A 21,696-nucleotide genomic window follows, 5' to 3' on the forward strand; every position below is an offset into this window, starting at 1 on the left:
ATGTTTAGGGGGGTGGAGAAGATTGCTTAGTACTTGCTATGACTTATTTGTAAAACATTTTGAAACACAAGATTGTTCCTGTGTTGCAAAGTGCCCGAATGGTGATTGTGTGATGGGAATGCTGTGATAGTTGTAAATTTGAGGAATGATCACAAACTTTTTCTTTATAAAGCTGCTTGTTCCAATTGTTGTTGTTAAAAGGCAATTATTGGTACCTGTAACAGTATTGCAATAGGAAACAGGTTTTTATTATGTCCATTCCCACGGCCTTTTGGAACAGACATATTTTAACAACTTTACCTAAATCCAGCAGGATTAAGACTTTATAGATTGGGCTATAGGGGGCTTCTATTCCAGCGGTGGGTTGCTCCCGGGTTGGACCGGTTTTTAGAACTGGTAGCACCAGTGGCAGGATGCTTCACCCACCCACCCAGGATGCTCCACCCACCTGTCCGGGATGCTTCTGTGCATATGAATAGAATATTTGAATATGAATATTTTAAATATAATTTAAAACATTACAAATTGTTCTGCCGGGCTCTCTGGTAGAAGCCTCCCAAAAATTCACGAGTACAAATTTCAGACACACACACACATTTGAAAATTCAAAACAATGTCCTTTATCACAAAATTCAAAAGAAACAAAGCACCCTTTTTGTATTGCAAAGAGCACTCTTCCCCAAAACAACCTTGTAGGCTGTACAATTCCCTTAATCAGTCCTTAAGTACTTAGCTATTAGCTGTGAAGAAACATCACAGCCCTCCTTCCCAGGAAGTGAAACACACACACACTTTTACTCTGCTTTGGTGTCAAAGGCATGAAAAATCCACAAACAAAGTTCAGAAACAGCGAGGCACGATCCTGAAGAACTGCGATCAGATAATCTTCCACAACGGCCAAACTAGCACGCTGCTATTTATAGCAGCAGCTCTAATTACTGGAGCCCCACCCAAACACAGGTGGCCTCTCTTATCTCCTGTAATATTTCCTCAATTGGTTTTTTCGATGCATAATTCTGCCCCTGCATGGGTCTAATAACTTCGTCATCCGAATCGACCAAAGATAATGGTGATTGGCTTCCTGGGCTGTGTGCCAAGCCCCCCTCTTCCAAGTCACCCCCACCTTCTTCGTCCGAGGAAACTGCACTCCCTGACTCTGCCGGCAATAAAACAGGCCTAGGACATGTTGACGTTTCCCCTGCCTCCACCTCCACATTCCTGGGGCAGGAGCTGGGCCAGAGCCAACTACAACACCAATAAATAAAAAACCACAATAAAAACCACCAATCATCCTTCTTTCATGCTAATGAACAGAGAGAAACTATCGCTCACAGTTCGCAGGCCTGCCAGCACAGATGTGTCTTTAACGCCTTCCGAAAGGCGAGGAAAGTGGGGGTGGTGCGGCTCTCTGGGGGGAGTTGGTTCCAGAGTTGGTCCCTGATGATGGACTCCACACGATCCTGAAAGCTTGGAAGAATAAACTTTTAGTCAGGATGACTGACTCAGATTGGATCCTGCAACATTATTCTGGGAGACATATATTTATTTCATTTGCAAATAGGCTAAAATCTATTAAAATGTACAAAATAATATTTTTGTTGAAAATATTAAGATTATAAGAGGCATAAAGCTGAAAACCAGAAATAAAAAGAATTCAGGGAAGAGCAATGGTACATTAAAATCATTTAAGTATTTCGCAAGATTTGGCAAGTGTGTATATATATTTAAATGTGTACAGTACATATTTGCATGTACATATGAAAGAGTATGAAAGACCTTCAAGCTTGTTTTGATTTTCTGGAGAGTAGATCAAATTCAAAATAAACTTTGAATGTGAACTCTTGTTTTCTTAAGTTCTTTTTCCAATCTATAAATACTGTAGGAATGTTTATACAGTTTTTATTATTTACTGCTTACTGTTTTTGTTTAGATTAATCTGTTTTAGAAAAGTATGATAAAATGGAGAAGAGGATTATATTTTAATTTAAAACTGAAAAAGACTAAATGAAAAATGGGGTCAGTATTTTAAAGCTGAGATATGTCCTTTTAAATATCAGATAAATAAAAACTACCTTGGAAAACAACTATTGCATTTAAGCTGCCACACACAGTGCATTTAATTGATTTTAAAGATCACACCAATTGCAAAATTTTGGGCTGTGCGTAACTAGTAAAATAAACTTGACAACTTGTTTTCCATTTCAGAAATAAAGACTCTCAGAACCCTTTTATAAATAAAGCATCATCAATTGTATAACACATACAGTATATACATACATGAAGTTGGACAACATAACAACTGAATTTCATGCGCACAGGCCTCACTGAAGGCTGAAATGTGAAAAAACAACCAACAGGCAAACTAGAAGTTCAGAAAAACAGACTTCTGGTTTGGCAGTTGGGCTGTTTTTTGCACTCCGGGGCTTCAGGAAGCTTCCCTGAACCCTCCAGAGTGCAAAAAACAGCACAATGGGCAAAACAGAAGTGCGTTCTTTGAACTTCCTGTTTGTCTGTTCAGTGGGGTTGTTTTGCACTTCGGGGCTTCAGGGAAGATTCTCTGGAGCATCCAGAGAGGGAAATGGCCTTTTCCAAGGCTGAAAATTAGCTGGCCAGTGCATGCATGCACACTGAAACTGACATAGGGCAATGTCTCACGTGCCCTCCGATATTGCTCCTTGTGACATGCATGCCATACATTCACCTTCACAGCTTTAGACATTGACTCTAGTTTTCGACCAATGGTGGGATTCAATTTTTTATAAACAACTGGTTCTGTGGGTGTGGCTTATTGGGGGTGTGGCTAGCTGGTCCTGTGACTGGGTTGGCGTGGCTAGCTGGTCATGTGACCGGATAGGCTTGGCTAGCTGGTCATGTGACCAGGTGAATGTGGCTATGTGCATAGGGACTACTCAGAGGGCTGAAAAAGATTGAATGATGACAGTTCTTTACACTTATGACCGTTCCTTGCACTTATTACCTTTCCTCACACTTTCAACCTGTCCTCCCATTATGCCCGTTGCAACATTCTTAACAACCGTGTCATTTCATAACTATGGTGCTTCTCTTCACCACACTGACCAGATAGAGCACAGAACGTAAAATGTGAGGACAGTTGTAAGTGCGAGGAGCAGTCAAAAATCACTTTTTCAATCTTCTGAGTAGTTTGTTTGTTTGTTTATTTGTTTATTTATTTATTTGTTTGTTTGTTTGATTGATTTTTATGCCGCCCTTCTCCTTAGACTCAGGGCGGCTTACATCATGTTAGCAATAGCACTTTTTAAACAGAGCTAGGCTATTGCCCCCACAATCCGGGTCCTCATTTTACCCACCTCGGAAGGACGGAAGGCTGAGTCAACCTTGAGCCGGTGATGAGATTTGAACCTCTGACCTTCAGATCTACAAGTTAGCTTCAGTGGCCTGCAGTACAGTACTCTACCTGCTGCGCCACCCCATTCCTATGTGCACCGTATGGAAAATTATGGGTATGAGCACACAAGTGCAGGACCCCCCTTTGTTTCCCCCCCTTTTTGGCACATGTACAAAAAAAGAGTTCACCATCTCTGGATTAAGCTATGGAAACAATACCAGAATGTTGTTTAACCCTGTGAAGTGGGAGAAAACAAAAGTAGAATTTTTCTGACAACCAGTTCTAGCAAACCGGTGTAGACTGGTAGAATCCCACCTCAGGTTTTGAACGTGTCTCCAGCTTGTTCTGGAATTGTGATATACAACTGAATATCATCATCAGGATATTAATAATAGCTCATCCCTACCATCAGATCAATTCTCAAAGCAGTTTCATGGAGCTATTAATAATTCCACGGTGTCTGAATAGCGAAGTTCTTTTTAAAAAGCATGAATAGAATACATGGAGGAAATTAAATCAGTTTCTCCCATATGGGATTAAAGTCGTAGGCATGGATGTTCACAGGAGAGACAAATAGCAACAGGTGAGTCAGGTCCTCAGGTAAATGATTCTGCTTACAGTGTGTACAGTAAAATGTACAGGCAGGTCACTTTAGCATTTATGTGATAATTTCTTTACATGTATGAGGCCATTGCAGTTTGTGATAGACAGCACTGGTCCTGTGGACATTATTTAAGAACCAGTGTTTTATTGAGCAGGAACCCTGAGAGGTTTTTCCCCACAGTTCAAAGCTTTAAAGGGGAGGAAAAACTTCATATTTAGTTTAAGTGGGCCTCACTGGTAATTTCTCTTCCAATTAGTATTGGGAACTACTGAACTATGCTATGTTTGGTAAAGCAGCATAGTGCTATAGGGACCTAATTTATAGCTTGTTTAGAAAAAAAGAAAAAGTGCAAAATAAGTTCTTGAAGTCATGTAAGGCTCTGTCAGTTAAATCAAGAACATTTTATTATTCTGTCAACACTCTTAGAAAATATTTGGAGTTCAAGAGAGCTGCTTTTACATGAATACAATCTTTAAGGGAAAAATGTATGAAGCAATAGGAATTAAAACCAGAGACTATTTTTTTTAAAGACATCTCTAGATAAAAATATTTAGTGATTTAATAGCAGAAATTTTTTTTATTCAAGGTCAAATGAAATTAAACCTCTTCTTCCCTCTTTTCCTCAATAAATGACTTTCTTTTCTCCTGCTACTCTTGATTATTTCGGTTTATCACATTTCATATAGCCTTCGTCTATACATTGTTTATTAAACCCCTTCTAGTGAATTTCAATGATCTTCCATTTTTGATTTCTTTGGAGGGACATAAAAGATTATTTGATGGAGATTTGTTTGAAGAAACATAGCAACATAGAAGATTGACGGCAGAAAAAGACCTCATGGTCCATCTAGTCTGCCCTTATACTATTTCCTGTATTTTATCTTAGGATGGATATATGTTTATCCCAGGCAGTAAATTCAGTTACTGTGGATTTACCAACCACGTCTGCTGGAAGTTTGTTCCAAGCATCTACTACTCTTTCAGTAAAATAATATTTTCTCAGTGACTACTTCACCTTTAACAACAACAACACAAGAGCACGTAATAGACACAAACTGAATGTAAATTGCTCCAAACTTGACTGCAGAAAATACGATTTCAGCAATAGAGTGGTCACTGCCTGGAACTCATTACATGACTTTTTTGTTGCTTCCCCCAACCCCAAAATCTTCAACCTTACATTATCTACAATCAACCTCTCCCCTTTTCTAAGAGGTCTGTAAGGGGCGTACTGTCTTATTATCCTTTCTATTACTACTTTCTATTTATGTTATGTTATGTTAATATGTACTATAATACTATACTTGTTTCACAAACAAACAAACAAATAAATATTGCTTCTGATCTTTCCCCCAACTAACCTCAGATTGTGTCCCCTTGTTCTTGTGTTCACTTTCCTATTAAAAACACTTCCCTCCTGAAACTTATTTAACCCTTTAACATATTTAAATGTTTCTATCATGTGCCCCCTTTCCCTTCTGTCCTCCAGAATATACAGATTGAGTTCATTAAGTCTTTCCTGATACGTTTTATGCTTAAGACCTTCCACCATTCTTGTAGCCCGTCTTTGGACCCGTTCAAGACTACTGTTTACTGCCGTTCTAATAGATCCGTGATGGTGAACCTATTGCACGCATGCCAGAGGTGGCAAGCAGAGCCTGCTCTGCTGGCATGCATGCCGTCGCTCCAGGTCTCTGCTGTGCATGAACGTATGTCTGTGCATTCGCACAACCGTGCTTGCACACACATATGTCCTTTCAGTATTCAAAAATTAACTATTCTCCTTAACAACAAAGAGGGCATTTTTTCATTAGCAGGCAAGATTGCAAGTACTCAGATTGAGGCCTCTGAGAAAGGACCTTAGTGTTAATGGACTATACAGTGGTACCTCGAGATACGAGTTTAATTCGTTCCGGACCTGGGCTCTTAAGTCGAGCAGCTCTTATCTCGAACGACTTTTCCCCATAGGAATTAATGTAAATAATTTTAATTGGTTCCAGCCCTCAAAAAACTCACAAAGTTAGTCTAAATTATGCAGAAAGACATGTTTTTAATGAAGAAATGTACATGTACATATAAATGAATAATGAAGTTTCTTTCACTTAACTTGTAAACTTTCTTAAACATTTAAATTTACATATGTTCAACTTCTCTGCCACCCAATCCTGTAGGACAGAGGTCCCCAACCCTTTTTGCACCAGGGACCGGCTTTAAGCGATCAAGAGAGGAATGGGTGAATGAATGGACGGAGGGTGGGAAGGAAGGAAGGAAAGAGGGAAGGGACAGGAACAGAGGAAGGAAGCAAGGAAACTTATGAAAGGGGAGAGTAAGAGAGGAATGAGTGAAGGGAGGGAGGGAGGGAAGAAGGTGGGAAGGAGAAAGAAAAGAAGAAATAGAGGAAGGGAAGGTAAAAGAGAGAAAGAAAAAGAGCAAGAAAGAAAGAAAGAAAGAAAGAAAGAAAGAAAGAAAGAAAGAAAGGGGGAAGGGACAGGAACAGAGGAAGGAAGCAAGGAAACTTATGAAAGGGGAGAGTAAGAGAGGAATGAGTGAAGGGAGGGAGGGAGGGAAGAAGGTGGGAAGGAGAAAGAAAAGAAGAAACAGAGGAAGGGAAGGTAAAAGAGAGAAAGAAAAAGAGCAAGAAAGAAAGCTGCAAGCACCCCCCCGAGCCCCCCAGGCCGGCTGCAACCTTTTAAAACACGTGCGCCGCTTCGCAGCTGTCTCCTGAAGCCGAACGCGGAAGTTAGCGTTTGGCTTCAGGAGACAGCTCCTTGGCGCTTGTATCTCGAATTTGGGCTTGTAAGTAGAACAAAAATATCTCTCCCCTCCCAGCTCTTATCTCGAGTTGCTCTTAAGTAGAGCAGCTCTTATGTCGGGGTTCCACTGTAGAATGAATTGAATGCATATTTTTAATAAACCTTTAAAGTTTATGTTTCATCTGTGATAAATTAATTTTGGAAAATATTACCTTAATTAAATATTTTAATGTGTGGCTAATTTTGAGAGACATTATTTTATTATTATTTTAAATAATATTTCAATCCGTTGTTACACTTCAATAAACATTTCAATCTGTTGACTCAATTACACTGTAAGCAAAATATTAATGGAATGTTACATTAGGAGGGGGAAAAAAAGAAGATCGTGAAATGTTGCAATCTGAATGTTGAAGACCTGGACTTTATTGAAGCAGAATGCTAGGAACTCTTAACGCCATTCATTAAAAAGTGCCCTTTCTTTCCTTTGACAACACTAAGTCAGTGGGCTTCAGTGAATTGAGGAATCCCTGTGTGTATCGTTTTGCATTCACAAACTTTATCTATCTATCTGTCTGTCTGTCTATCTATCTATCTATCTATCTATCTATCTATCTATCTATCTATCTATCTATCTATCTATCTATCTATCTATCTATCTATCTATCTAGTCCAATACACAATGAGGGTTTTAGTGGGTATATATCTATATATACATAGTAAAATACATGATGGTTATAGAGGATATACTCATAGTAAAATATATCTAAGAAATAATAGAAAAGAAGATATAGTAATAGAACATATCAATGAAAGAGTAGAAGAAGAGATATAGGAATAGAAGAAAGGTATAGGAGATATAGGAGAGCAATAGGACAGGGGACGGAAGGCACTCTAGTGCACTTGTACTCACCCCTTACTGACCTCTTAGGAATCTGGATAGGTCAACCGTAGATAATCTAAGGGTAAAGTGTTGGGGGTTTGGGGATGACACTATGGAGTCTGGTAATGAGTTCCATGCTTCGACTGAAGTCATATTTTTTACAGTCAAGTTTGGAGCGGTTAATATTAAGTTTAAATCTGTTGTGTGCTCTTGTGTTGTTGTGGTTGAAGCTGAAGTAATCGCCGACAGGCAGGACGTTGCAGCATATGATCTTGTGGGCAATACAGTACTTAGATCCCGTTGACATAAATGAAGAATACCAACAAATATGCAGTGGACACAGTAACCCATGGAACCAATTTACATTGTGTTTGTAGAAGGTGTTTTTCTGTTTTCATTTTCATTCTTTCCATCATCTTTTCCTTCCCATTAATTAGACGTTGGGGTGGTGATGCAAGAATAAAAACCATTCAAATTTTTGTTTTCTGCCTTGAAAAATTCCCAGGGGGCTTTCAGGTGGGAAAATGAAGAGCCAAGGGAAGGCGTAACCTCCATGTCTTTCTTTTCTTCTGCTTTGAATTGTCTCTTGGAGATGCCCAAGGCTTTTGTCCACTTGACTGGCTCTTGGGACTGGCTGTTGGATTTCCCACTGGGTTCAGGCTCAAGCAGGGAAGCTTTGAGACTGTGGCCCAGGAAAACCCTGGCTAAATAGGAAAGGGTTAAATGAAATCGAGAATGGCTGCTTTGTTGTTAATTTACACTCATTGTGACCTGAGAACTGCATGACCTGTGTAAGACTCCCAACCACTTCAGTTAATTTCAGTTGGTGTTTTACACGCCAGCTTCCTGGTAGATTGTGTGTCCTTCTTTATTTTTAGTAATAATGGTTTTTAAAGTGACAGTTGAAATACGGTAGTTGTAGCATTATTTCACCATGTCATCTTGCTCATAGGGTTAAGGCATTATAGGGACGTATTTTCACAGTAAACAGGTATTGTTGGAAAATGCATTTTAAATAAGTATTTATTCTCCGAAAATCAGTTCATAAATCTTTGGCTATGTTGTTCCTCTGGGTTACTAGTACTATTTAATGCTTTCCTGGGATTATCTGATTTTTTAAAATTTTATTTATTTTTTTATTATTATTTATTAGATTTGTATGCCGCCCCTCTCTGTAGACTCGGGGCGGCTCGCAACAATAACAAGAACAATGTAAAAACAAATCTAATAATTTAAAAAACACTAAAAACCCCATTATTAAAAGCAAACACACACACAAACATTCCATGTATAAACTGTATAGGCCCGGGGGAGATGTGTCAGTTCCCCCATGCCTGACGGCAGAGATGGGTCTTAAGAACTTTACGAAAGGCAAGGAGGGTGGGGGCAGTTCTAATCTCCGGGGGGAGCTGGTTCCAGAGGGTCGGGGCCGCCACAGAGAAGGCTCTTCTCCTGGGTCCCGCCAAACGACATTGTTTAGTCTGTTAAAAGCAAGCCATCAAATTCAGACTTAATATTTGTTTCCAGTAATGCCTTTGGACTCCACCTAGGCCCAGGAGATATTCTGGGAAAATAAAATTTAGGGCTACACCTCACTGCTCAGATAAAAGGCAAGGAGAAGTGGAAATAGTGGAGAACTAGAGGGCCTGACAATAACTTTACTTATTTGTCTTCTACTAAATGAGTAGCTGGCAAAATCCAGCACACAGGTAGTCTTTGACTTACAAACATTCTTTTAATGACTGTTCGAGGTTACAAGAGCATTGGAAAAATGATTTATTTTACAGACTTATGACTATTGCAGCATTCTCATGGTTATGTGACCAAATGCTTGGCAACTGACTCATCCCAGCGACCAGTTAGGTCCCACAGAGTGGGTCTTCTCCGGGTCCCATCAACCAAACAATGCCGCTTGGCGGGACCCAGGGGAAGAGCCTTCTCTGTGGTGGCCCCGGCCCTTTGGAACCAACTCCCCCCAGAGATTAGAATTTCCCCCACCCTCCTTGCCTTTCGTAAGCCTCTTAAAACCCACCTCTGCCGCCAGGCATGGGGGAATTGAGATACTCTTTCCCCCTAGGCCCTTACAATTTTATGCATGGTGTGTCTGTATGTATGTTTGGTTTTTATAATAATGGGTTTTTAATTGTTCTTAGTATTGGATTATTATTGTATGCTGTCTTGTTATTGCTGTTAGCCGCCCCGAGTCTTCGGAGAGGGGCGGCATACAAATCCAATAAATGAATGAATGAATGAATGAATGAATGAATAAATAAATAAATATTTGTTAGTTGCAGACAGTGAAGGGCTACCAAAATTTTACTACCACACTATGAGTGTGGCTTATGCAGGTCACCCTGCATTTCCTTTCAACATCTTTCAGTACAAATTGGATGCTCTGGAGTGGAGCTCTATTTTCACTACCCCCCCCTGTGTTCCCCCCTATCCGGGCAGCAGCCCACCCCTGGTTGCAGTGTCCCAGAGTCATGTGTTCACCTTTTGTGACCTTTTGACAAGTCTATGGGGAAGTCAGATTCACTTAACAACCATCACATTAGCTTAACAACTGCAGCAATTCATTTAACAACTGTGGCAAGAAAGGTCGCAATTATAAAAGTATGTATTTTAATAATAATAAACTTGTCCTGGGAGGAGCCCCAATGGTGCAGTGGTTAAAGTGCAGCATTGCAGGTAAATCCTGCCCACAGCCTGAAGCTTGATTTTGATGAGGCTTAAAATCTATTTATTTGTTTGTTTGTTTGTTTGTTTGTTTGTCCAATACACAAATACATAGGAAGAAAAATAGACATGTAGTAATATAAGAGTAAAAGTGAACTTAGAGGAGAGGATATATGAAAGAAGGAAAATATATATGATAAGTGAGAGAAAGGAAAGACAATTGGACAGGGGACGAAAGGCACACCAGTGCACTTATGTACGCCCCTTAATCGACACAGCCTTCCATATCTTCTGAGTTACAGATTGTTGGCGGCAATATGCTGACATTGTAACTGCCTTAAGAATGCTGTAAAGCACTATAAGGTGGTATATGAATGTTAGTGCCATTGCTATTCAGGAGTAGGTTCCACTTACCATTGCTACCAGTTCACATCGCGACTTTTCACACAGGCATATCCCCTCACACAATTTTGCTTTCGCACATGCTCAGTAGCAGGATTCAGCCTGAAACACAGCTGAGGAGCTGTGCTTCAGGTGAAGAAATAAAGGTGAGTAGGTGGGCAGGAGGGCCATTTTTCAAGCAGTGGAAGAAGAGGTTGGCACCGATTGTGACATAACCAGCAGGTTGTTATCAGTTCGGGCGATCCAGTCCTAATCGGGAGGAACCCACCCCTGTTGCTATTGCTACAGTTCTATTTTTTGAGGGCTCTCTATGACTTGTATGTTCAGAAGTAGATAAGAATTTCCTAGGAAGAGCAATTGTACAGCAGTGGTAAAAAAGTCTGAATAAATACAGGCTCAGCTTGGTGGTTTTTTTTTGTTCAAAAAGAAAATTAGAAAAAGTGTCAACTACTCACAATTAAATCTTGCTTATTGTGATAGGTTTTTTAAAAAGATTAGCAGATGTATAATGTGATGTAAATGTGAACTTGTCTTGAAAATCCTGCAGATATTTAAACTAAATAAGCCTAAATAAAAATACATTTCTTTAGAGCATTGCAGTACATGATGTTTAGGCTAAACTGAGCATGGGATGGGAACAGTTAAGGGGCTGCATCTCTTTCTTGCCTATGTTACTTAAATTGCCAGTGGATATGGGAAACATGTTACGTATTTGAACAAGTCTCTAGAAGATTAGCATGATGGAAGGAAGCATAAATTTAATACCTTTTTTCCCTCCTGAGATACATTTTCTGCACAGAGATACATAGCCTTTTTTTTTATGAAGGAATATTTGATGATACGAGTCCTTGCTATACGCTGAAATGAAATAGTTCATCCAGAGGTTTACTACCTAAGTGGGAACTAGGCCGATGATTTGGTTACTCATGAAATAGTAGTCATAATGTTTGAGAGGTAATGGTAATGGGATTTTGAAATGTTGAACTGTAAATCTATAAAGTCTGTGGGAATAATCTCTTTTTGGCTTGCAGGCTGAGAAGGAATCTTCTATACCTGAACAAATTAATTTCCATATTGTCTAATTTCTACCTGGGAAATCAGGCAAAGAACCTATTTTATGATGGGAACCGAAGAAATATTTGACAGCAAAAATCTAAGAACTCTGGATAATAACTGTGTCTCATTCTTCTGTAGAAAAATGTTTCTGTAGGACAGGGGTCTCCAAACTTGGCAACTTTAAGACTTGTGGACTTTTTAAGACAATGCTGGCTGGAGAATTCTGAGAGTTGAAGTCCGCAAGTCTTAAAGTTGCCAAGTTTGAAGATCTCTGCTGTAGGAGATGACCAGCTTGAGCCCAAGGCAGGAGTCAAGTGGGTAATAAGTTTGGAGTCCCTTTGCACCCACAAGAAATCTAAGTCCAGCCCTTCTTGAATTCTCTTGAATGTTAGCAGTTCAGATTCTTCTTTACAGATAGCATGAAACAATCTTGTGCTCTTTTTTGAATAATTCTGGCTCCTGATTTTTGGCACCTTACAATTCTGTCTTGATTCATTGATCTTAAAAATAATGGCAGACCTTAGGAAAAGAAAAGTCTCAGGGAATCTGTGTTGGATTTCATTGGTCAGGTCCATGTTATCTCCTATGCTGCCTGGGGCTTCACCACTGGGAATATTACCTGGTTTGGGCTCTTTCGATATGAGCTTGCCTATATTGTCTATATTGTCGATATTGCCTATAGTGTCTTGTCAATATTGTGTCTGAATTGTTCATGAGTGCTGCATGGTTACTACATACAAATGTACTGTCGTAGTTTGTTAATCCTTTAATGAGGAATGCTGAGCTGAAGATAAGGTATTAGTCTAACAATGACCCCCAATACACAGCACCACAGTTAATTGCATCCTGTTAGTCCACAACTACTCATTACTAAATAATTTGACTTCTGGCAGCTTTGCTTGCCACTATTAAGAAAACAAACACAAGACACCACCAAAAGTTTGTTTTACGATAAGCCTTGTTTGTGTTTCTGAGTGGGCTGAAATACTGACAGTTAAACGAAATGTTCTTTATATAGTAAGTAATAAATAATACCGTGTCTTGTTTTTCTGTTTTTATATTTCCTGTTCAGTTTATTTAATTATTTAGGCATGGTAAAACTGTTAACCATAGTAGCAAAAGCAGAGTGACGTGGCAACTATTTTTTATCAGAATGTTCATATTCATCAGTGTTTTTTCTACTAGTGAACATTTTTATGGTTTAAAATGGCTTAAAATGTTGTTTTACTGTAGATACTATGCTCTGGAAATTTTGTGGCTCCATTCTTAAACATCATTCATTGCTTTTAAGAAGTGTATTTTTAATATATAAATTCTGCCTTTGGCTTATATTTTTACTAGCACAGTGAACCAGGTAAATTATAAAATTTGTAAAATTAATCAATAAAACTGTACTAGTTTGTAGAAAATTAAGAGCATTGAAGGATCAATTACCTCGGTGAATTAAAAAAAATTTCACATGGGGATTTGTAGTTTTGGACTAAGATTATTATTTAACTCATAGTTTTCCACGTATACCAACTTACTATTGCATGAAAATTTCTCCCTGATAGGCAAAATAGTGACTGTTCCATGACTAAGTAGAACATGTAATTGTATATCTAAGTTCAAGTCACCAGGTCAGAAGTGAATTGTGGGTTTTTTCGACCTTTTTTTTCTCATCAGCAATGGAAAGGGTTGAGTTGATGTCTTCATGGGTAGTGGATATAATGGGATTTTGCCCTTTTTAAAAATCTTGCTGTGTTTTCTGAACTTCCGGTTTGCCCATTGGGCTGTGTTTTGCACTCTGGGGCTTTAGGAAACTTCCCTGAACCCTCCAGAGTGCAAAAAACTGTACAATGGGCAAACCGGAAGGGCATTATCTGAGCTTCCGTTTTGCCCATTCAAGTGTTTTTTTACCGTCCCAGGCTTCAGTGAGGCCTTTGCACAAGTGCTGGGATGGGGGGAATTGTGCGAATGTGCAGGAGCAGTGCGGGGGTGTGCATGCATGGGGGGGAGGAAAGAGTGTGGGCATGTGCATGCATGTTAGTACACTCTAACACACCCTTTTGGCATGCAACCCATAAAACGTTCATCATCACTGGCCTATAGGGTATTTGAGTTCTATGACAAAATTGAACGGGTCCAAAGACGGGCTGCAAGAATGGTGGAAGGTCTTAAGCATAAAACGTATCAGGAAAGACTTAATGAACTCAATCTCTATAGTCTGGAGGACAGAAGGAAAAGGGGGGATAATGATCGAAACATTTAAATATGTTAAAGGGTTAAATAAGGTCCAGGAGGGAAGTGTTTTTAATAGGAAAGTGAACACAAGAACAAGGGGACACAATCTGAAGTTAGTTGGGGGAAAGATCAGAAGCAACATGAGAAAATATTATTTTATTGAAAGAGTAGTAGATCCTTGGAACAAACTTCCAACAGACATGGTTGGTAAATCCACAGTAACTGAATTTAAACATGCCTGGGATAGACATATATCCATCCTAAGATAAAATACAGGAAATAGTATAAGGGCAGACTAGATGGACCGTGAGGTCTTTTTCTGCCGTTAATATTCTATGTTTTTATGCTTTCTTGATCTCATCAGTAAAGTGAGGCAGGTGTTGGGCAGCCCCCACCCTCCTTGCCACCGGTCCAGATTATCTCAGGGACCGCCTTCTGCCTCACGAATCCCAGTAACCAGTTAGGTCCCACAGAGTGGGTCTTCTCCGGGTCCTGTCAACTAAACTAAACAATGTCGCTTGGTGGGACCCAGGGGAAGAGCCTTCTCTGTGGCAGCCCCAGCCCTCTGGGACCAACTCCCCCCAGAGATTAGAATTGCCCCCACCCTCCTTGCCTTTTGTAAGCTTCTTTAAAACCCACCTCTGCCGCCAGGCATGGGGGAACTGAGATACTCTTTCCCCCTAGGCCTTTACAATTTTATGCATGGTATGTCTGTATGATTGGTTTCATAATAAGGGTGTTTAACTGTTTTAATATTGGATTGTTTATATGCTGTTGTTAGCAGCCCCGAGTCTACGGAGAGGGGCGGCATACAAATCCAATGAATGAATGAATGAATGAATGAATGAATGAATGAATGAATGAATGAATGAATGAATCAATCAATCAATCAATCAATCAATCCCAAAATAGGCAGATGAGGAATCTGTTGTAAGACATCAGGACTGCCTTTTGAGTAGGTGGGGAAAATGTTCAGTCCAGTGGTGTTCCAGGCCTTTCTGTCTTTCATCAGGCAAGTCCCATCAGATGACAGCAAGGGGAAGTATCCTGATTTAGAAGGACCATAAACTGTCTTTATGGTGCTGAAGAACTCTCTGGTGGCCTGTATGTCTGCACAATGTTCCACCGGCTCAGCCTTCCTCTGCCATATAACTGGTCCTGTATTTCTGGCAGTTGTGTCTCTGCTTTGGATTGCAGGTGCTTATACTTGTCTGTCTTTGAGGCAGAGGATGAATCATTCTGCCGGTCTGCAAAGGCATTGTTTTTGGCCTTGGGTGTTGTTCTGGTTTCTGGTAGAAATTTAGCAATTACAAATAACTCTTATTAAATGCATTATATCATTAATAAAGAAACTCCATTTATTTCTCTGCTCTTCTGGAATTCAAACACATTTCATACACGCACTTATCCATTGGTCCGTTATCTCCCTTGACTGCATTTCTCACATTCCTTCTCCTTCTCCACTGAACAAGATTTATTTTCCTAAATGCATGATCTCTAAAAACAGCAGCCCTGACAGTTAATCAACACAGAATACTTTTGCTTACTTGAGCGTAGCAAGAAAAACTCCACCCTTCTTTCCCACTGACCCCCTGACATGCCAAATACATCACTACAGTATTTAACCCATTCCTCTCCTTAATATCTGCTTTCAGACCTCTGTTCTCTACGTTTTTGGGCCCTTCCGAATTTAGGGTTAACCCAGCGAGCGTCTGATTCTCCCTCGCTAGATCCTGAACTTAGCCCCATCCTGTGGCTGGCCTCCCACCTGTTCTACTACCTGTAACCCTAGGCCCCCCACTAATTCATAAACACTATCTGAATCAGAGTCCTCAATATCTTCATCATCCTCCAACTAACCAGGAGTATGTACAACAGATGCTGCTGAAATCAACTTGCGGTATTTATCAAACCAATTTTCAGCCCATGCACCGTTGTTGCAACCTGTGTGATGACATCTTTAAGCTGTGTCCGCTTTTCAGAACAGGTTTCCTAGAAGTTGTAAATTGCCACGGAGTTTTTCATTAAGTACACATTGGAAGCTTTGGCCTGGGTTTTGTAGTCTGCCGATGTTGAATGATTATGACAGCCTTTGGTTTGTGTGTTTTTTTACAATGGAAAGGAGCTCTGTGTAGGTTGACGACTGTGCTGGACCAACCTGTGCTGTCCATAATTCAAGATCTCATTGTGGGTAATGTTGACATATTTAAGATTATTCTGATTTACTAAGCCACAGTCAGGTAGGCGCTAATGTTTGGACTTGGGATCCATCCAGGTAGTTTGCAAATCTGAACATTGTGTTAATGATGCACAGGTTGTACTCCACTTATTTGCTTAGAAAGAGAGAGTCACTGCTATTTAATTTTCCTACCTCATGTCTCCCAAGGACTCCATCCCAGCTATTGCTGCATTTTCTCAGACAGGTAGTGAGAAAGTGTTGTGGTTTCTGGTAGAAATTTAGCAATTACAAATAACTCTTATTAAATGCATTATATCATGAATAAAAAACTCCATTTATTTCTCTGCTCTTCTGGAATTCAAACACATTTCATACACGCACTCATCCTGTTGGTCCGTTATCTCCCTTGACCGCATTTCTCACATTCCTTCTCCTTCTCCACTTAACAAGATTTATTTTCCTAAATGCATGATCTCTAAAAACGTCAGCCCTGACTGTTAATCAACACAAAATACTTTTGCTTACTTGAGAGCGGCAAGAAAAACATCAATTTTTCTCATTGGCAACGTTGAAACTCCACCCTTCTTCCCCACTGACCCCCTGACGTGCCAAATACATCACTACAGTATTTAACCCATTCCTCTCCTTAATATCTTCTTCCAGACCTCTGTTCTCTACGTTTTTGGGCCCTTCTGAATTTAGGGTTAGCCCAGCGAGCGTCTGATTCTCCCTCGCTAGATCTGAACTCATAGCCACATCTTGTGGCTGGCCTCCCACCTGTTCTACTACCTGTAACCCCGGGCCCCCCACTAATTCATAAACAGTATCTGAATCAGAGTCCTCAATATCTTCATCATCCTCCAACTGACCAGGAGTATGTACAACAGAAAGGATTCTTTTGCTATGGTACATGTTCTTCTGTTATCAATATTTATCTTCATGTTGGCAAAAGCTATATGTCTGGCCATGTATTGAAGTACGTTTAAACTCTTATGGGTATAAATACTTGGAGGCCAAGTTTGATATTAGAGATCCAAGTGTCTTTTTGGGGGTCATTATAGCATGTACAGTAAACCTATTTATAACAAGGGTCTAGACACAACTAAGAAAAGCTTAATAAATAATATATTCTTTACTATTTACTTTATTTTTAGTTCATTTCTGATAAGCTTTCATAAATGAATGCATCATTGTGTGTCATTATATTTTGTGAACCATATTATTAAGTGATTCTTTGGTTAAGTTCACTGCAATCCTTTGCATTCTTGTTGAGAATAAATTTTCAAGTGGCGTAACGATAGAAATACTGTTGATTCAGTTTTCCTGTCAAAAGCAATGAGTATTTTTATACCGCATTGCCTAAGCCACTTGGCAGATGTATGATTAATTAGTGAGTGTTCGCAATTGTTTGTTTGCATTTTAATTCTCCAAGTAAATGAGGTACAGCTACGACATATTGGCTTATGTGCCAAAGGAATGCAAAGATAAGATAGAGGAAAATAAAATAATTACTTTTTTGTGATATTTGGCCATAAATATGTCCATAGTCTATTTTATAACTGAGTACTCACATTAAGATAATTACAGATACCTATTTCTTCTTCTTCTTCTTCTTCTTCTTCTTCTTCTTCTTCTTCTTCTTCTTCTTCTTCTTCTTCTTCCTCTTCCTCCTCCTCCTCTTCCTCCTCCTCCTCCTCCTCCTCCTCCTCCTCCTCCTCCTTCTTATCTATAAAAATCTGAAGTTGAATAATTGGGACTAAAGTTAACTTACTGAATCCTGTTTGGGGAGTCGTATCTTGCAGTCTGGTGATGTTCACAAAATAAGTATGTTTTTAGACAAAGTAACTCTATGGGTACCTACACACACACACACACACACACACACACACACACACACACGCACACTTCCCTTTATGAAGCCTTCAAAAGAAGTTGGATAGGTTTAGATTTGGTGGGAAATTATCTGTTTTATAGAATCCCTTCACATAGCAATAATTTTGCACTCAACAGCTTGCCAAGCAAAATTGCAAGCTTATAAGCACACAGTTGCTTCAGGAAGCTACTGTGCAAAAATACTGTCTACTATTGACTGTTATTTGCACATTAGCCATTTTTCTGTATTGATAAATGTTACATTCTCATAGGTTTCAGTCAGGTCTTCCATTCTGGAGGAAAAATACTGACTGCTGATTGGCTAAAGCTAGACTGTCTGGCAGTTCCCTATAAAAGGCCTGGGTGTCAGACAGAGCCTTTGCTGGGTTGTAAATAGTTGCCAAATAAAGAGCTGTTGTTTTGAAACCACTTCTATCTGCCTCTTCCATTCACCCTATCTAACAATGAAGCTGCTCATTCAAGTGGAAATTGGGCATTTCGTAATAAATCCTTCATGAACTGCTCCAAGAGAAATAGCATTGGTTGTGTTTCCACTGCCAGTGCTACATAGTTCTTTGTAGCTTCCTGTGTTTTAGACTTCAATGGATCGCATAGGCAGTTTTGCTTAAAATAGAATGCAGGTGGCCAACTAATTGAATCAGAAAAGTGTAAGTGCAAGTGTTTTTAATCACATAAGGTTCACTGAATTGTATGGTAGTTATTAAGGTTTCTCCTAAGAAAATAATTAGTGTTGAATAAAAATGTTGCCATAATTATTCCCAGTTGACAATATCGAGAGTTCAGAATTTTAGATCATAGCAACATGGAAAGTTCAATTATTTCAGAGCCAAAGCTCTGCCTGTTATACTTAAGCATTCACAATTCTTTTTTCTCTTTGCATTTACTCTTAAAACAAAATCTGCATCTTTTACAGGACCATGTTTTTGTACTTTAGATCTTCTGACATTATCCCAAAGAAATGAAAACGAGTAATTTCATCTATATAAGAAAAATACAGTGGTTATTTTTGTAGACCCTACAATCCTACCCACAATTGGGTGCTGATTCTTAAAACAACCATAATAAATATGAACTAACTGCCAAAGCATGACTATGGGGATGTTGTGAAAAATGAACATAAGTCACTTTTTTCCAGTGCCATTGTAACTTTGATCAATCACTAAATGAATGGCTCGTATATATGTCCTTGCATAAGAGTTCCTGACATTCACTCTTTTGCTCACCATACTTTAACTAAGAGTCTTTTGACCGTAGTTTTACTGTAACTACCGCCAAAGGAGTCTTAAAATACTGTAGTTTTAAACTTCCTGGTTAGAGCTGAGGAGCTAATAAAGCCGGTATGTTTTCTTTAAATTCTGGGAAGCTAATAATAATAAAATTGAGTACTATACGTTCTGTGAGTGCAGAAAGGAAAAAAACGTATTTAACCATGATCTCTGCACTTGTGAATTCTATATCCCCTTGATAAATACCAAGAATCTAATTTCCTGGTCCTGCAGTAATGTTTTCTGTTACGTCAATGGCTATACAGTATATTTTATTGTGCAGAACGTTTATCCTGAAAGTAAATTCTGGATCTTTCCTGTGTTCACCCATTTGCAGTTTTATCATTCAGAATTATGTGAGGAATATATTTTTAAGATCCTTCTCTTTCATCATCAGGCCGTTGTTGATTTGTGGCTGATATTAGAACAAGACACAGATAAGAAAACTTCTGTAGGAAATGAGTAGACTGAGCACGAGGGAGGAGTTAAACATGTAATCAATTTGGAATTTCTGCACAACCAAAGGAGACCCAAATCCAGCTCCCCATGATTTCCATTGACCCTTATTTAGCATTAATTTTACTTGACCATTAGTAAACCAGAGGCCTCTGCATAGGTAACGTGAAATAAACTTTGACTGCTTTGAACTCAACTTCTCTTTCTGGTTATCTGCACCTGACACCTTCAGCCTTCATGCAACTATGGCCTACCACATTGTCCTGTGCAGTATTGGGTTCCTTATTGTTCTGCCTGACTGGGCTCAGGCAATGCGTAACAGTCCAAGGAAAAGAAATCAAACATACACATGCTCTTCTAATCAGCAAACAAAACAAAAAAGGGTTAACCAAAACAGTCCTTCATGTCAGGAAATAATGATAGTGCAAGGCGTAATTCAGCCACATACAAAACACAGGAAAAAGCAAACAAAGATAACCTGCATGGAGCAGAAACGTTTCAGGAGTCCTTTGAATCTTTAGAGCAAACAGCAAGTCCCAGAGGTTTCACCTCCCACGTGCCTGAAAAGGCTGGGTTGAAATCCAAAGGCACGGAACAGAAACTTCAGAGCAGGAACCACAAAGTAACACAGATAAACAGCCACAGTTTGCCTTGTGCCTCTGTTCCCTTTTATACCTTTAGCCCTCATTAAGGGAACCACACCCAACCCTCAGTATAAGAACCACACCCAGCCCAGGTGCTACTCTGATCACCTGTAATAATCCTTCAATTGAGCCCTCGTTTGCATAGCTCTTCGGCTACGCATGTCTATGAATTGGTCTGCAGAGGAATCCAAGGACGATAGACTGTCTGAGCGACTGCATGCCAAATCCCCTGGGCTGTCTGCTGAGTCCTGCGTGCTCTCTGCTAACTCCTCTGAACCAGTGGCCTCATCCTCCTGGCTGTCTGCCACGTCTTCCTGGCTGTCAGCCAGGCTTTCGCACTCACTTTGTGCCGCATCGCTCCCATCTGTGGGAGCAACGGCTGGCCCAAGCCCAAACACAACACTTACCAGTATGAGCAGTGAAGGGCTACCAAAACTTTTACTACCACACTGTAGGCGTGGCTTATGCAGGACGCCCTGCATTTTCTTTCAATATCTTCCAGTGCAAATTCAGTACTCTGGGATGGAGCTCCATTTTCGCTACCCCACTGCGTTCCCCCCTGTCCGGGCAGTAGTCCACCCCTGAGTACGGGCCACACTATGCACTGGTAGTAAAAAAAGCAATGTGCATTTTTACCCTCCCCTGGTTCTAAGGAAGCCTTTGGAGCCTGGGGAGGGCGAAACGTGAGCCTACTGGGCTCACCAGAACTTGGGAAACAGGCTTTTCCTATCTCTAGAGAGCTTCCATGGGATGGAAGAAGTTGTTTTCACGCTCCCTAGCATTGAATTATGAGTGTAGGCACTCACACATGCACAATAGCGCATGTGCAAGCTCTTTTGGCACCCAAGGAAAAAAAGGTTCACCATCACTGCCCTAGACCAAAATGGCTTGCGATTCCTTAGTACAGGACATATATGGAGAGTAATGCCTGGGATAAACATATATCCATTGTAAGATAAAATACAGGAAATAGTATAAGGGCAGACTAGATGGACCATGAGGTCTTTTTCTGCCGTCAGTCTTCTATGTTTCTATGTTTCTAATGAGGGAAAATCCTGGAGCTAGTTTCAGTTTCTCAATCCTGATTTGTCGTATCTGAAATCTCTTGTAAATTAAGAGGCCTAGATTACAAATGTACATTAGCACATTCAACTCTTATTTGACTTTTATGATCATAGTAAATTGATAGTTTTGACAGTCAAAATTGGAAATAGCAAGGTAAGCTTTGTGCTGGATTATTGATACTACAATGAAGTGTATAACTGAGATCAATTAATTGATTAAAATATGCTTTG

General features: G+C 39.8%; 1 protein-coding gene across 1 annotated transcript in view; it reads left to right on the forward strand.

The window, feature by feature from the left end:
* CDKAL1 (CDK5 regulatory subunit associated protein 1 like 1) overlaps positions 1-9,846 on the forward strand; it is a 652,416-nt gene extending 642,570 nt beyond the window's left edge. The window contains exon 16 of the transcript XR_011558700.1: positions 9,471-9,846. The gene's annotated coding sequence lies outside the window, so the exon portion shown is untranslated. The remainder of the gene's footprint in view (positions 1-9,470) is intronic.
* Positions 9,847-21,696: the final 11,850 nt, after the last annotated feature.

This window comes from Erythrolamprus reginae, chromosome 3 (assembly GCF_031021105.1).
Source record: "Erythrolamprus reginae isolate rEryReg1 chromosome 3, rEryReg1.hap1, whole genome shotgun sequence".
NCBI lineage: Eukaryota > Metazoa > Chordata > Lepidosauria > Squamata > Dipsadidae > Erythrolamprus > Erythrolamprus reginae.